Genomic DNA, 14,094 nt, shown 5'->3' on the forward strand with positions numbered 1-14,094 from the left:
AGTGAGGCACCCCCCCGCCCCCGCCGGGGTTACAGAGCCCGGCTTGGCCAACTGAGCCGCAAGTGGGCATGACAAGGAGGCACAAGACGAGTGTGAGAAGGATGGGCAGCGGCTTCCCGGAGGCCTCCAGGGAGGAGGTGGGGAGCGCCTCTCGGTGGAGCCAATGGCGTGTTACAGAGAGCGTGAGAGGCAGAGGGCACGGAGTGAGCAATTTCGAGGCTGGCCTCAGGGAGCTAGCAGGGAGCAGAGGGAGGTGACCGAGGGCTGGGTGGGTCTGACGGGACAGGGTCCATTCAATAAGCTGTAGTGGAAAGCATTTGACGCACCAGACTCCCGCCTGGGTTCGCCTCCACCCTCAAGGGTGTGGGTGCAAGCAGAGGGCAGTCAGCGTCCCTGGGGCCTCCCCACCGAGGACTGATGTGTGTCGGGGGAGGGGAGACGGGCCGCCTGGCACAGGGTGCCCAGAGGACCTCTCCCAGGAGGCTTGAGCAGGAGCTGGTGCCCAGAAACCTGGAGATGGTCCTGTCAGCCCCGGGATGGGCTGCATCTGGGGGCTGGGGAGGAGCCAGGTCCCTGCCCACCGGGGCTTTGCCCTAAACAACCAGGCCAGGGTGGCTTTGGAGGGTCAGTTTGGAGGCAGGGGACCGGGACTGTGATGCAAGCCCGAGGTGCCTGCTGGAGAGGCCTGGCCAGAGGAGGTGGCAGGAGTCGATGGCTGCACATGGAGCTCAGTGACAGTTCAGGGCTACAGGGTGTTAGGGCCAAGGTGAGGCCAAGGGTGGTCAGTCTGGCAGAGAGGAGAGGCTCAGGCTGGGCAGGTGGGGGAGGCCCTGGCCAGGGGGCCGAGGAGGGGGGCCAGGGAGCGGCACACCGGGGAGGCTGGGACCACAGACCCTGGGGATGGGGGCAGGAACGGGGACCACGGATGTGGTGGCCCTGAAGCATCCTCTTTGCCCTCCACAGTGAAACATCCACGGTTCCTGGATCTTCCCCAGCATCACCTTTTCCTCAGTGCATTCCTGGCCAGGCCAGGAAGGGTTTTTTTTTTTTTTTTTTTTTCCTGTGGGGTCAGGGGAGACCAGTAGATGCACGAGAACAGCAGTACCAACTCATCCTGTCTGCTCCCGGCGCTGTCACAGCTGTCATCCTCTCTGACAGCCTCCCAGGGGCAGGAGGTGCAAATATGCTCATTGGGCCATTTGACAGATGACTGAACTGAGTCACAGAGAGAAGTTGGGGGCCTGTCCTGAAGTCACAGAGTGGGTGTTGGGGGAGGCAGGACCGGGACCCCGAGGAAAGGCCTCCCGAGCTCAGATCTGTCTCCCGGGCTCACTGCCCAGCGAGGTCCTGAATGAACAAGCCGCTCCTGACAAGAGACCTCCATCCGCTGGTGCTCTGCATGGAGCTCAGAGACCATCATCTTGCGGTCCCAGGCGACAGGTGACATGCAGGCCTCCCCACTGCACATCCTGTGAGCAGAGGCTTTCACGGCGCCCAAAACAGTCCCCCATCCCACAGGAAGGAGGCTCCAAATGTGGGGGCCTTGGGAGGAAGAAGCTGGCCCCAGGGGTGTCTTTTCCCACTTACAGTCCCCTTGCAATGGACCCCACCTCTGCACACCCAGAAACTCCTTCCTTCCGCGTGAAGATAAACAGCACTTAATTAAGATCAGATGCGCTTTTGCCACGCTTTGAAACTTATTCCCCCCCGCAGGCTAATAAACTTTATCGATCACCCTTTTCTTTTTTTTTTTTAAGATTTTATTTATTTATTCATGAGAGATACACAGAGAGAGAGAGAGGCAGAGACACAGGCAGAGAGAGAAGCAGGCTCCACACAGGGAGCCCGACGCAGGACTCGATCCCGGGTCTCCAGGATCACGCCCTGGGCCAAAGGCGGCGCTAAAGCGCTGAGCCACCCAGGCTGCCCTTGATCACCCCTTTCAGGGCAAGTAATTCGCTCTGGGAGACAGTGGCAGTGTGAATGTACCTGATTTACCTGAAATGGCTTTGAACTTTTAAAACGTCCCCCTTGGGCAGCCCTGGTGGCACAGCGGTTTAGCGCCGCCTGCAGCCCAGGGCGTGATCCTGGAGACCCGGGATGGAGTCCCACATCGGGCTCCCTGCGTGGAGCCTGCTTCTCCCTCTGCCTGTGTCTCTGCCTCTGTGTATCTCTCATGAATAAATGAATAAAATCTTTAAAAAAATAAAATAAAATAAAACGTTCCCCTTTAACTGCGGAGTTAAAAGAGCTCCAAGTCCTTACAGTGATTGTAATGACGGCTGCTGTTTAGTTGGGGCCAATGATGCTCTGGACGTTTCACATCCATCCTGGCTGCTTCCCAGAAAACCTCTGCAAGCCAGGGATTATGACCCTCTTTGAAAGAGAGAGAAACAGAGAGAAAGAGAGAGCTGTCTCATTAGGGAAGTAGATCTCAGAGAGGCTAAATAACTTACTCAGGTTCACACAGCCGGTCAGATTTGACCTAAGGTTTGAACCAGACCTGTCTGCCCGGGCTTCCTTCATTGCCCAGTGAGGTTCTGATTCAAGGATCTGGGAGCCAGGGAAGAAAGACCTTCACCTTGTCCTCCACCCCTCTGGCTTTGTAGGTGAGCACGCCCACCCTCCGAGGGGAGATAGGGACGGCTGCAGAGTTCTAGGAAGGGAAGTAGTGGTTCATTTCCACCCCGAGCTACGCAGGATGACGGAGGGGATGAGGAGGTCCGTGCTTGGGGAGGGGGGCAGAGACGAGGGAGGGGTGATGGCCAGCCGGCAGCAGGCTAGACCCAGATGGTGTCAAGATGCAGGGGGTGGCGAGGAAAAGGAGCATGCCTGGAAGGGGACAGATTGCTGCCAGGCTCAGAGCAGCAGAAAGAGTAGGCTGGCAAGGGCCACCAGCTTTGGCTACTGTACCACGCCCCTTCCGGTCACCTGGATGTCACAGGGGCTTATAGCCTCTCCAGCAGGCAAAGTCCATCGTGGATCCGGCTCCTGTGCCTGCTGTGCTGTGCCACGAAATCACCCTTCAGGCAGAAATGAAAGAACAGAGCAGCAGCAGTGAGGTGGGCAGGGAGGAGAGCAGGGAGAGAAGCCCGGCCCAGGGGTGAGCATGCACTTGGGGAATGTGAGGGACTGCTGGTGCCCAGCATGGGTGGGGTGACTGGTGGGGCCGGTGGGAGGGCACCAGCCGCAGAAGCTCTCTGTCGTGGGGCTGCTGAGCTCGGGCTGGGGAGACGTGTGTCCAAACTTGCTGCCTAGTGGTGAATGAGTGGAAGGAGGCGAGGTGAGGGGCAGCGAGGCCAAACGAGTTATCCAGGTGAGAGAAGCACGCAGGACACCTGAGGAGCCCTTTTGCAGTGGGACCTGGGGACTGATTGTCCATGGGGTGACAGCCGGCTCAGGGACAGCCCCAGGCTTCTGACCAGCATGTGTGGCAGGCCATTGGCCCAGGTGTGGATGAAGGAGGAGGAGCGGGCTGGGGGACAAGAGAAGAATTCTGGTTTGGACGCATTCTGCTTGCTTCACCTGGGGGTTGTCCCCCCAGACTGATACCCAGAGAGTTCAGGAGACAGAGTTCCTTGCCATAGAGACGTGATAGCAAATGGTCATTTCCATCCCCCAATTCAGGCAAAATCCTAACGGCCAAGCATAATAACCCTGAAAGCCATATTAAAAAGAGTAAATAAATAGGAGCACCTGGGTGGCTCAGTCCCTTGAGCATCTGACTCTTGGTTTTGGCTCAGGTCATGATCTCAGGCTCATGAGGTCGAGCCCGGTGTCCAGCTCCTCGCTCAGCACCGAGTCTACTTGAGATTCTCTCTCCTTCTCCCTCTGCCCCTCCTCCCACACACACACACTCTCTTAAATAAATAAATAAATAAATAAATAAATAAAATCTTTTAAAATAAATAAAAAGATTAAATAAATATATCAATGTATTCTAAATACTTATAGTTTGAAATAAATAGAAGTATTTATATTTAACATATCATATACTTTATATGAATACATAGTATAAGTATATAAATATTAATGTTAAAAATGAACATTAAAAAATATTTTTAAAGATTTTATTTATTTGAGAAAGAGAGAGAGAGCGTGCATGAGCAGGAGGAGAGGCAGAGGGAGAAGCAGACTCCCCATGGAGCAGGGAGCCGGATGCCAGGCTCAGTCCCAGGACTCCAAGATCTTGACCTGAGCTGAAGGCAGACGCTTCACCAACTGAGCCACCCAGGAGCCCTTAAAACAATATTTAAAAAGAAAAAAAACCTCTGGACACAATTTGGCTCCTTTGCCCTGGTCTTGTATTGGCACTACCCTGTTTAATGCACCTCTATTCGTTTAATCCTAGGCCTGATTTATTAGTTATTATTATTTTTATTTGAGTACAACTGACATACAACGTTACACTAGTTTCAGGTGTATGACACTGGGCACATCTACACATTATGCCGCGCTCCCCACAGGTGCAGCTCCCATCCATCACCGCACATCCCTATCACAATACCATTGGCTGTTCCCGTGTGTCTTTCCTTTCTGTGACCTACTCATTGCATCACCAGAAGCTGGGACCTCCCACTCCCCTTCCCCCTGCCCATCACCCCCTCCTGGTTCACTTCAATTTGCTTGTCTTATCCTCACTCCATGCCAAGGGCCTCATCCCTCTTTGACTCAGAGCAGATGCAGACCCGCTTCCTCCACCCAGTGGGAGCTGGCCGCTTAGCCTGCTTGCCCACGGTTGCTAACTGAACCAGGATACTTTGGAGAGCAGGTAAGGTCCCGGTGGTGAGCCCCAGAGCTCCTCTCCCATCACCTTTGGATCTCTATTCCAGGTTGCCTTGGACTGGGTCCCCCCTCCCCACTGCCCTGCAACTGACACCCAGTGAGGGCTTTGCTTTACCTGTGTCCCTTACCTCCGCAGCAGCTCGGCCACCTGCAAGGGGTTGAATGGTGGCCTCCCAAAAAAGATATGCCCACATCCTGACTCCCAGAAGCGGTGCATGTGACCTTATTTGGAAGAAGTCTTTGCCAAAGTAACTGAGTTAATGATCTCGAGGTTAGATTAGCGGAGTGGGCCCTGGATCCAATGACAGAGAGCCCTTAGAAGGGACACAGAGGAGAGACATGGGGGCAGAGGAGGGAATGAAGAGGGGAAGGAGATGCGGTGGCAAAGGTAGAGACTGGAGTGATGTAGCCACAAGCTCAGGAGCGCTGGCAGCCACCAGAGGTGGGAAGAGACAGGAAGGACACCCCCCCACCACCACCACCGCCCGGAGCCTTCAGAGGGAGCGCCACCCTGCCCACATTAAGATTTTGGACTTCTGGCCTCCAGACTATGTGAGGATATATTTCTGTTGTAGGCCGCCCAGTCCGTGGTGCTCCGTGACGGCAGCGCCAGCACCCCGGCAGACTAGCCTGGTGGGGACTCCAATGCAGGGAGCTGTTTAGACAGCCTGGCTCATCCCCAGACCCGCTGTAAGGAGCCTGCATTTTCACAGGATCCCCCTGGGCTTCCCACTGAAGTTTGAGAAGATGGCCCTGCAACCTGTTTTGAGCAAGTGACTTTTCAAAAACCATTGAACGGACACAACTAGTAACCGGGAGACAACTTTAGAAATCCTCTAGCTCATTACCCGTCACACGGTCAACTCTCAAATAAAGCTTATTTAGTGAGTGAATGCATACACAGGCTTTCGTTCTTGCGGGGTATCTTTAACTGAGAGACATCAGACATTTTTTATTAGGATCTGAGTGGCCACGGACCTTCTTAGAAGCTGGCCCTTCCACGTAACAGGTTCCCGGATTGCTCCTGGGTCTAACTGGGGTAATCTGCAGGAAACTGCACGTCAGGACATACAAGTTTATGCAAAGCAGTGGTGAGAACAGATGCATGGCCAGAGCACAAATTTGTTATGGTCTTTAACCGAATAAAGAATTAGAGTATAATGTGATTGAGTTGCTTTTGAATGGATAATGGACAGGGAATAACTAAGGAATAGCTCAAGTATATATTGATTAAAATGTTTAAAATCCATCTGTCTCATCAAAATCTTTTTTTTTTTTTTAAGGAGAAAGTTTGTTGTTATGAATGAAATGGAGTAACATCAGGAACAAAGGAAGAGCTAATCAAGCAGCTCTCCAGAACAAGAGGTATGACAATAGAGGGTCTCTCTCAGTTGTTAGCATGGTGGTAAGTTATCTGGCAAAGGAGGCAGGCAGTGAGGTATCTGAGTCCCTAACTGCCCCCAGCTCCAAGCAGATTGTGGGGGTGGGGGGTGGGCAGGAACTGGAGGTGGAGCTCACTTCAGGGGAATAACTCCATCACACTGATAAAGGGACAGCTCTGAGGGATCCATTGTGATTGAATAAAGAGCATCGGGACCAAAGGCCCACAGGATGGTGGCATTCCAGAACTGGAAGAACCATCCTGTTGATTGGATCTGATCTGTGGTTTTGATAGATGAGGAAGCCCCATCTGGAGAGTTTGAGTGGCCCAAGGTCATTGTGTAGTAAAACATTTGGCCTTCCCCAAAGAGAGTTCTGGCTTTTGTCCCCAGCTTCTGGGAGATTATCCCTAAACCCTAGGAGTTTCCTGAGAATGACAGGAGTGTCTTTATTATTCTTGGGGGTTTTCCCTCAGAGCCCCCACCCCCAGCAGTTTATGAGGTTCAAGAGGTGGCTCACGGTGAGCCCCTGGGACCAAGAGGCATCAGTCCAACCTGCAGGTGGGGGCTGCTGGAGACTGAGTTCAATCATGAGTATTGGCTGTGGAACGAAGCCCCAGCAGGAAGTCCTGATACCCAAACTCGGTTGAGCTTCCAGATTGGCAATACTCTGTGCTTATTGTCACCCAGACGCCAGGAAGGTAAGGTGCTGGGCATACAATGGAAGCTTCGGATTTGGAACTCTTCTGGACTGCCCCACACGTCCCTTCCCTTGACTGGTTTCCATCTTACATCCTTTCCCCGTAGGAGACCACTACCATGAGTGTAACGGCTTCCAGGGCGTTCTTCTTAATGAATGATCAAAACCGAGAATGGTTTGGGGAACCCCTGGACTTGGAGGTGGTGTCCGAGGGGAGCATGGTCCCGTGTGGACGATCCCCTCACACTGTAGCTGAGCTGAGCTCTCTCCCCAGGGTCGGGCTGGGCAGTCTTGGGCAGACTTGGCTAAGTCCGGGCAGTTGCACAGTGAGCTTTGACGGAGTCAGACCTACTCGGGAGGCAGAAGGGCCCTTGAGGTGACAATGAGGTCAGTGGTGGAAGGAGCAAGCAGAGGTAGAGAGCTTTGTAACAGGGACTGAGCAGTCGGAGGACAAGAAAACCGGAGCCCAAACTGGGAAAGAGTTCCCACATTTGTAATACAGAGGGCAGCCAGGGGAGCTCCCCTGGAGAAAGCCCTAGAGGGTGGTCCAAGTCCAGAGAGGGCCATGTGGAGATGGAAGGGACCTTCACTTTGTGAAGGCAGAGGTTGGGGATGGAGGGGGTGGGGCTGCCCAAAAGACCCTGGAAGCAAGAGAGAGCCCACACAGCTGGGTCCAGTCCTCACCCCAGATCTGGGTTCTCTTGTGAGTTGGTCTCCTGTGGCTGCTGTAATGAATTATCAAAAATTTAAAAACAACACAGGGGCACCTGGGTGGCCCAGTCGGTTGAGCATCTGCCTTGGGCTCAGGTCATGATCCTGGGGTCCTGGGATGGAGCCCCACATTGTGCTCCCTGCTCAGTGGGGAGTCTGCTTCTCCTCCTTCCTCTGCCCCTCCTCCTCCTCCCCCCGGCTCACATGCTCTCTCCATCTCAAATAAATAAATAACATCCTTTAAAAAAATTGAAACAACACAAACGTATTGTCTTCCTTTTCTGGAGGCCACAAGCCTGAAATTGGTTTCAATGGATTGAGCCAAGGGTTGACAAGGCTGGTTCCTCCTGGGGACTCCAGGGGAGAATCAGTTTCCTGGCTTTTTCAGCTTCTAGTGGCGGCCTGTCCTCCTTGGCTTGGGGCCCCTTCCTCCACCTAACTGCTCCCATCTCTGCTTCCCTCTTATACAGATCCTCATGATGACTTGGGGCCCACCTGGGTCATCTGCAGGAGGCCTCTGCCATATAAGGTGACAATCAGATTCTGGGCCTGGGACGTGGAGGTCATTGGGGTCACTGTTCAGTTTCCCCCTCGTTCACCTCTCCCATGCCTGTATCTCACTCCACCCCCCTCATCCTCTGAATGCAGTTCAAGCCACCTGCTGCCAGAAGCCCCCCCGGATCTCCAGGCTGCACACTGGACACGTCTCTTCCTGCTCAGGTCCGGGCTGCTGAGCCCCCCATCCCACTCACATGCACCTGCAGCCTCCACCCCAACCACTGAGTTCAGAGTGGTGACCCTGCATCTCACGGTTGGATATCCCACAGCAGGAACAGAATCACTGTTGGATGACAACATGTCATCAGATAAAGGCAAGTCCTGCTTCTCTGGTGGGGAGGATACATTTCAAATCCAGTGTCTTAAGGAGCAGAGTATTTGCAACTAGAACCCCCAGGGGCACTGGGACGGGGCTTCAGTCCCAGCAGAGTACAGGGGCAGCCCGGCCGCCAATAGAAACAATGTCATTAAAAGACACGTTGCAGATCCGTGGGCCTACGAGAGGTACAGTGGTTTAGATTTAGAATAATGGTAGAGAAGAGTTGCTAACGTATCTGCCAGCCGGTTGTGCATGAAGATTCTGGGGGCCCTTGCTTCCTGTTCAGATCCAGGAACCAGCCCTCCGTGTTCCTTGTCGAATGCACCGATCCTGGGGAGTTTCATGCCTCCGACAGCAAGAAAAAGGCAGTGACACTGTTCTCACCCACAAGGCCGTGGCTCCTCGGAGTCTGTCTGCACTGAGACCTTTCTCGTCTGCAGTCGCCCAAGACCGGTCCCATGAGGACCCGTGATGGTGCGTCACCCACCTGACTCCCCTCCCCAGTGGTCCTGGCTCCAGGACTCTCTCAGAGGTTGTCACTCTGCTCTGTGAATGATACTCATGTGGACATCTGCCAGAGGAGGCACAAAACGATGAATGACAGCTTGTTTTCTGCTCGTGTTGATTTTGCCATTCTGAACTTCACAACGCGGACAGAGAGCCATCTCGTCTCTGTCGGTGTCTCCTGAAGGATTTGGGCTCCATCTCTTTCACCGCTGACCGCACCTCTGCCTCCCGCACACTGCCACCGACAGGGACGATGGCCGAGGAGCCGTGGGTAGAACAAGAAGAGGGGTCCCTTTCACACAAGGAGGGGCTGTCCCTCGGCAGCATGGTCTGCGACTCACCTGGAAGAGCACGGGTTCAGAGTATTGATCAGGGGCATTGGAAGGACCATGGGTGTGTGGGACAATGAACCATCTGGAAAGCCCTTGGAGGAGGTGGGGTGGCCCTGGGCAGGACCCTCTGACAGGTGATGCTGTAGACCAGAGATGGCACCAGTCGGAATGTGCTCAGGCGAAAGCTAACGTGTGGTCCCCACACAGCTCAAGCCCAAGGGCTGGCAGTGGACCATCAGTAACCTGGAGTCCTCCACTAGTTTAGTGTCCGACATGAATGGGAGTCACCCCAAAACCAACACATCAGCCTGCAAGAGAAATACTAAGCTGGCCATGAAGCCCCAGAACGATCCCATAGACTCAGGCCTGGAACTCCTTGGGGCAGCTGGTCAACCCCACGTGCCAGCTAGAAGGTTGGATAGCACCCAGAGGGGGTAAACAGAGGCCAGGCCCCACACAGGACGCTGTCCAGGACTGAGGTACCCCAGCCAGATGCCAGGACGCTCCTCCACCCCTTCCCTGCTGGCGAGGTCAGTTCCAGCCCTGGTGGGTGACTTAGAAAAATGCAGAAGGGAGCAGTAAGAAGCGCAGGCCCCGCGAGGCAGGGGCCCCCTTGGCCCCAAGGCTCTAAGGACGGTACCGACCCTGGGCCTCCATGCCCTCATCTGTCACTGGGAGTAATAAAACCACCGGACCGTGTCAGGCGCAGGTCAGCTAAGATTCTGAATGCCAAAGAAGCCCACCAATGCTCAGGCATGCTATCGACGGGAGATGTTATTACTCGGACAGTGTTTCAGCTTGTACACACAGAGGGGTGTGAACATCCATTCTGGAAAATCACTAGGACAACATAGAGTAAAAAAAAAGCCAACCCAACAGCTCTTCTGATAAGCACAGACCAGCAGTGGGAAGTGGAAAAATAAAAATCTCTTTCTTAGAATCCTAAAATTTGTTTCTTTGGTGTTGCTGGGGATTGCACCACATTTCCTCGAAGTTCTTTCCTGGAGCTTTCGTTGCAGAGTGGGGGTGGGTTTGTTTCCTGCAGGAGAAGAGTGATTGGGATCAATGTGAGCTCTCAGGTGCCTGGGGAAGAGGAGGCAGGAGGCAGGAGACGTGTGGGGAGGAAGGAGCTGCAGCCCTGAGCATTCACATGGGGAGGTGGGGGGCGGGCTGTGGGGAAGAGGGGTTTCTGAAGTTCAGAGGGAGGTGCAGTCTTGGTGAGTTCCTGAGGAAGGCGGTGGGAAGGGGGGGTTAGAAACACGGGAGGGGCACCCCAGGGGTCAGCTGGAGTGGACAAAGGGGCAGCACCTGTAAGTCCCTTACCCGCCCTACACCAGCCATCCCCTTGCTTGCCCGTCCGATAGGGGTTGAGTAGGACCCTCGGAAGCAGGCTTTGGGGACACCACCAGGGGCCTGCTTGCTGGGCTCGCCTGCCTTCTCCAGGCCTGGGCTCACCCCCCAGCTCGCTAGTTGAAAAGAGGTAGATGTTTGGAGCCTGCAGGCTGCATGGGGGCCTGCAGGGACTGCCTTTCTTTCTTTCTTTCTTTCTTTCTTTCTTTCTTTCTTTCTTTCTTTCTTTCTTTCTTTCTTTCTTTCTTCTTTCTTTCTCTCTGTCTCTCTCTCTCTTTCCTCCCTCCCTTCCTTCCTTCCTTCCTTCCTTCCTTCCTTCCTTCCTTCCTTCCTTTTAGAGAGAGGCAGGGGAAGGGGCAGAGGAATTGAGAGAGAGAGAGAGAGAATCCTCAGGCTGACTCCCCACTAAGCATGGAGTCTGACTCGGGGCTCGATCCCAGGACCCAGAGATCACAACCTGAGCCAAAATCAAGAGTCGGCTGCTTAAATGACTGAGCCCCCCAGGTACCCCCTGGCAGGGAGTTTCTAAGTGCCCTGACCTCTTGGGAGGGGACACCCCGCACCCACCCCAGCCTCTTTGAGCCCATGTCTGGTCAACCAGTTGTGTTGGCAGAGGGGGGCTTTTTGGAAGAAGCAAGGCAGAGTGGCCCTGGGCCCCAAGTCCCTTTGGGTCCCAGCCCCAGAGTTCATCCTGGCCCTAGGCTGGCAAAAGCCCTAAGCATCCTGGGAGGGACTGGTTTCTCTCTATGTGAGTGTGGGCCACAGAGTCAAAAAACTCCCCCAGGACCGTGTGCTCTGTCCCCACCTGAACTTCCGTGTGTCTTGCAAGTGCCAGGGGGAGAGGAGCGCATATGAAGCTCAGAGGCGCCCCCAACCCTTGCCGCCCTTGTACCTAGTGGGGAGAGCTGGGAGTCTTAGTGCAGACCCCCTGCAGCTGCTCCTTGTGCTTCCCCAGGCTTCCATCCTCCCTCCAGTCCTGCCTTCAACTTCTGTGCTGGAGTCCGCCAACCTTGCAGAGAGCATTTGCCTTTAGAGGGTTCTGGGGCACACCTGTCAGCATCTCAGAGGGTCCCAGTGAGGGCTCCCCGCCTTGTTTGCCTTGGTCCGTGAAGGAAGGCCCTGGCCAGAGTGAGCAGGGAGGAAGACTCTGAGCCTCAGTGACATGCTGCCCCACAGTAACAGCCCCCTAACTCTGTGCCTTATTGTGTGTCCTTCCACCCTGTGTCAGGGGAGCTGGATGCAAAAAGAGTGGGGAGCCACCTGACACTGGACCCACAGCAAGCCATCCAGACCAAGTCCAGCTCAGAGGAACAAGGGGACACGAGTGGAAGAGACCAGAGCCCCCAGGGAGGTGGGGACGAGTCCAAACAGGCTCAGAGTTGTGCAGGAAGGAAGGTGGGGGGAGGAGGGTGAGAAAGAGGGTCCCCCCCACCCAACCTGCCTGTGCTCACACTCACATGCTCTGTCCACCCTTTCATTTGCTCCTTCACTCTTGTGCTCAAGGACCACCGAGCTCCTCCAGGGGGCCAGGCTCTGTGTGGAGGAGCCTGCTCTGTGCAGGACGGTGGGGGTACAGGCGATGGCGTGAGAGTGCATGTGATGCCCAGGCGGGCTGTGGAAGGGTGGCCAGTGCCACACCAGGGCCAGTGATGTTGAAGCTGTGTTTCGGAGGATCGATTGGGAACTGTCACAAAATCTCACCCAAGTACTAGGGTCCCCTGGGACCTCCCTCTCACTCCCATGCCAGTGACATCCGTCATCTATGTGTTCCACAATCCAGGGCTCAGAGCCACAGGATCCCCAGTCGAAGGCTGGCTCGGGGAATGTGCCACCCGGGCACTGGCACAGTGTCTGGTGCTTGGAGGGGCTGTGGTTGGCTTAATGCTCTGCTGTCGCTGCCTTACAATTTCTTTTTTTTTTTTTCTTTTTAAATTATTTATTTATTTATTTGAGAGAGAGAGAGAGACGAGAGACAGAGAGAGCACAAGTGGAGGGGAGGGGCCAAAGGGAAAGGGAGAAGCAGGTTCCCCACTGAGCAGGGAGTCAGGATGTGGGGCTCTATCCCAGGATCCCAGGATCACGCCCTGAGCTGAAGGCAGATGCTCAACCACTGAGCCCCCCAGGTGCCCTGCCTTGAAATTCTTAACCATTTTTGGACAAGGGCCCTGTACTTTGGTCCTGAGCCCCGCAAAGCACGTATACCGTTCTGGCTGGGCAGTAAGCCCTTACCTCCAGCAAAGCCACTTACGAATGTACTTCATAGTTTCTCAGACAATTGACAATTGACAATTTTACTTAATATTTCATTGTCTTTTCTGGCCCACCCGCTCATTGGCGTTATGACTGCCCCTGGGAATAAAGCTTCTGGCAACAGAAAATGTCCTTGTAAGATGTTCTTTATATTAAGGGAGGCAATGTCGTCAATGAAGATTCAAACACGGGCACTCTACGAATTAGGGAGTGATTATCCCCATTAAGAAGAGGATCTCATTTTTAGGAAATGATTCCCTAGGCCATTCCTTTAAATAGCCAGCTTTCCCAATGCATTTTTAATGTCCCTCAACATATTAAAAATTATTTACATGCTATTTTTCTTAGCTCAACCCACTCGGTCCCGGTGGGCCAAGCTCCCACGTGGAGGGATCACACTCTGGAAATATGAGTCATCCCAGAGAAGCAGCACCTGTGTAGGGGTCGCCCGCCTTGGGGTGAGCTGAGCAAGAGGGGCAATGGGAATGAAGCCCAGGGCAGTGTCCCCCCTGCCCAGAGAGTGGGAGATGTGTTCCCCAAGCAGGGAGACAGAGCTTCTCTGGTAGGAGGCCTTAAGGGTGGGAGCTCCAGGAGGGAAAGTGAATGGGGACCCTAGGAGGAGGCCAGGTGGTGTGTGGCCTGGCTTGCTGGAAGGAGGCTTTGGGACAGGCTCAGTTGGTGGCAGCGAGCAAGGCCGTCAGGTCAGCAGGGGGCAGGGGAGCGTCACCCCCAGAGCTGGGTTCCAAGGGGATCATTGGCTGCAGCAAGAAGGCAGGTCAGGACCCTACCAACCCAGAGTCACTGGCCGGCTGTGAGCAAATGACCTGGAGAGCAGTGTGACCCATCTGGAGCAGAGGCACTGGGTGTCAGGGACAGGGACAGCTCTGAGAATCATCTCCAAGGTGACCCCAGACAGGGGACCGAGGCCAGGATCTCTGGAGCGAGGCAGGTGGATTGAGAGCATCCAATCGTTTCTAACTCAAGCCAGAGCTGCAGCGAAGGGATGAGCCTGGGCACGAACGCATGACACAGGGACCCAGTGGGGACACGAGGTCCAGGAGAGAAGGCCAGGCCTGGCACACGTCAGGGCCTCAGCGCTTGTTCTGCACTAGGCTGGGCCTGAGTCCACGACCGGTTTCCCTCCTCTCCTGGCTTCACTGCCCTCGGGCCCAGCCCAGGACTCACCGTAGCTTGTTAGCAGCT

The 14,094-nt window shown here is 54.6% G+C and overlaps 1 long non-coding RNA gene across 2 annotated transcripts; it reads left to right on the forward strand.

Moving 5' to 3' along the window:
• Window positions 1–4,573: 4,573 nt before the first annotated feature.
• On the forward strand, window positions 4,574–10,341 carry LOC140642674 (uncharacterized). 2 transcript variants are annotated; one of them, XR_012039086.1, is made up of 5 exons: window positions 4,574–4,771; window positions 6,069–6,150; window positions 8,046–8,104; window positions 8,224–8,447; window positions 8,739–10,339. It is a non-coding gene; the product is annotated as an uncharacterized lncRNA (long non-coding RNA). The 2 variants fall into 2 exon arrangements; XR_012039085.1 differs by having other exon boundaries at window positions 8,224–10,341.
• The last annotated feature ends 3,753 nt before the right edge of the window (window positions 10,342–14,094 follow it).

The sequence above is a fragment of the Canis lupus genome, chromosome 11, assembly GCF_048164855.1.
Source record: "Canis lupus baileyi chromosome 11, mCanLup2.hap1, whole genome shotgun sequence".
NCBI lineage: Eukaryota > Metazoa > Chordata > Mammalia > Carnivora > Canidae > Canis > Canis lupus.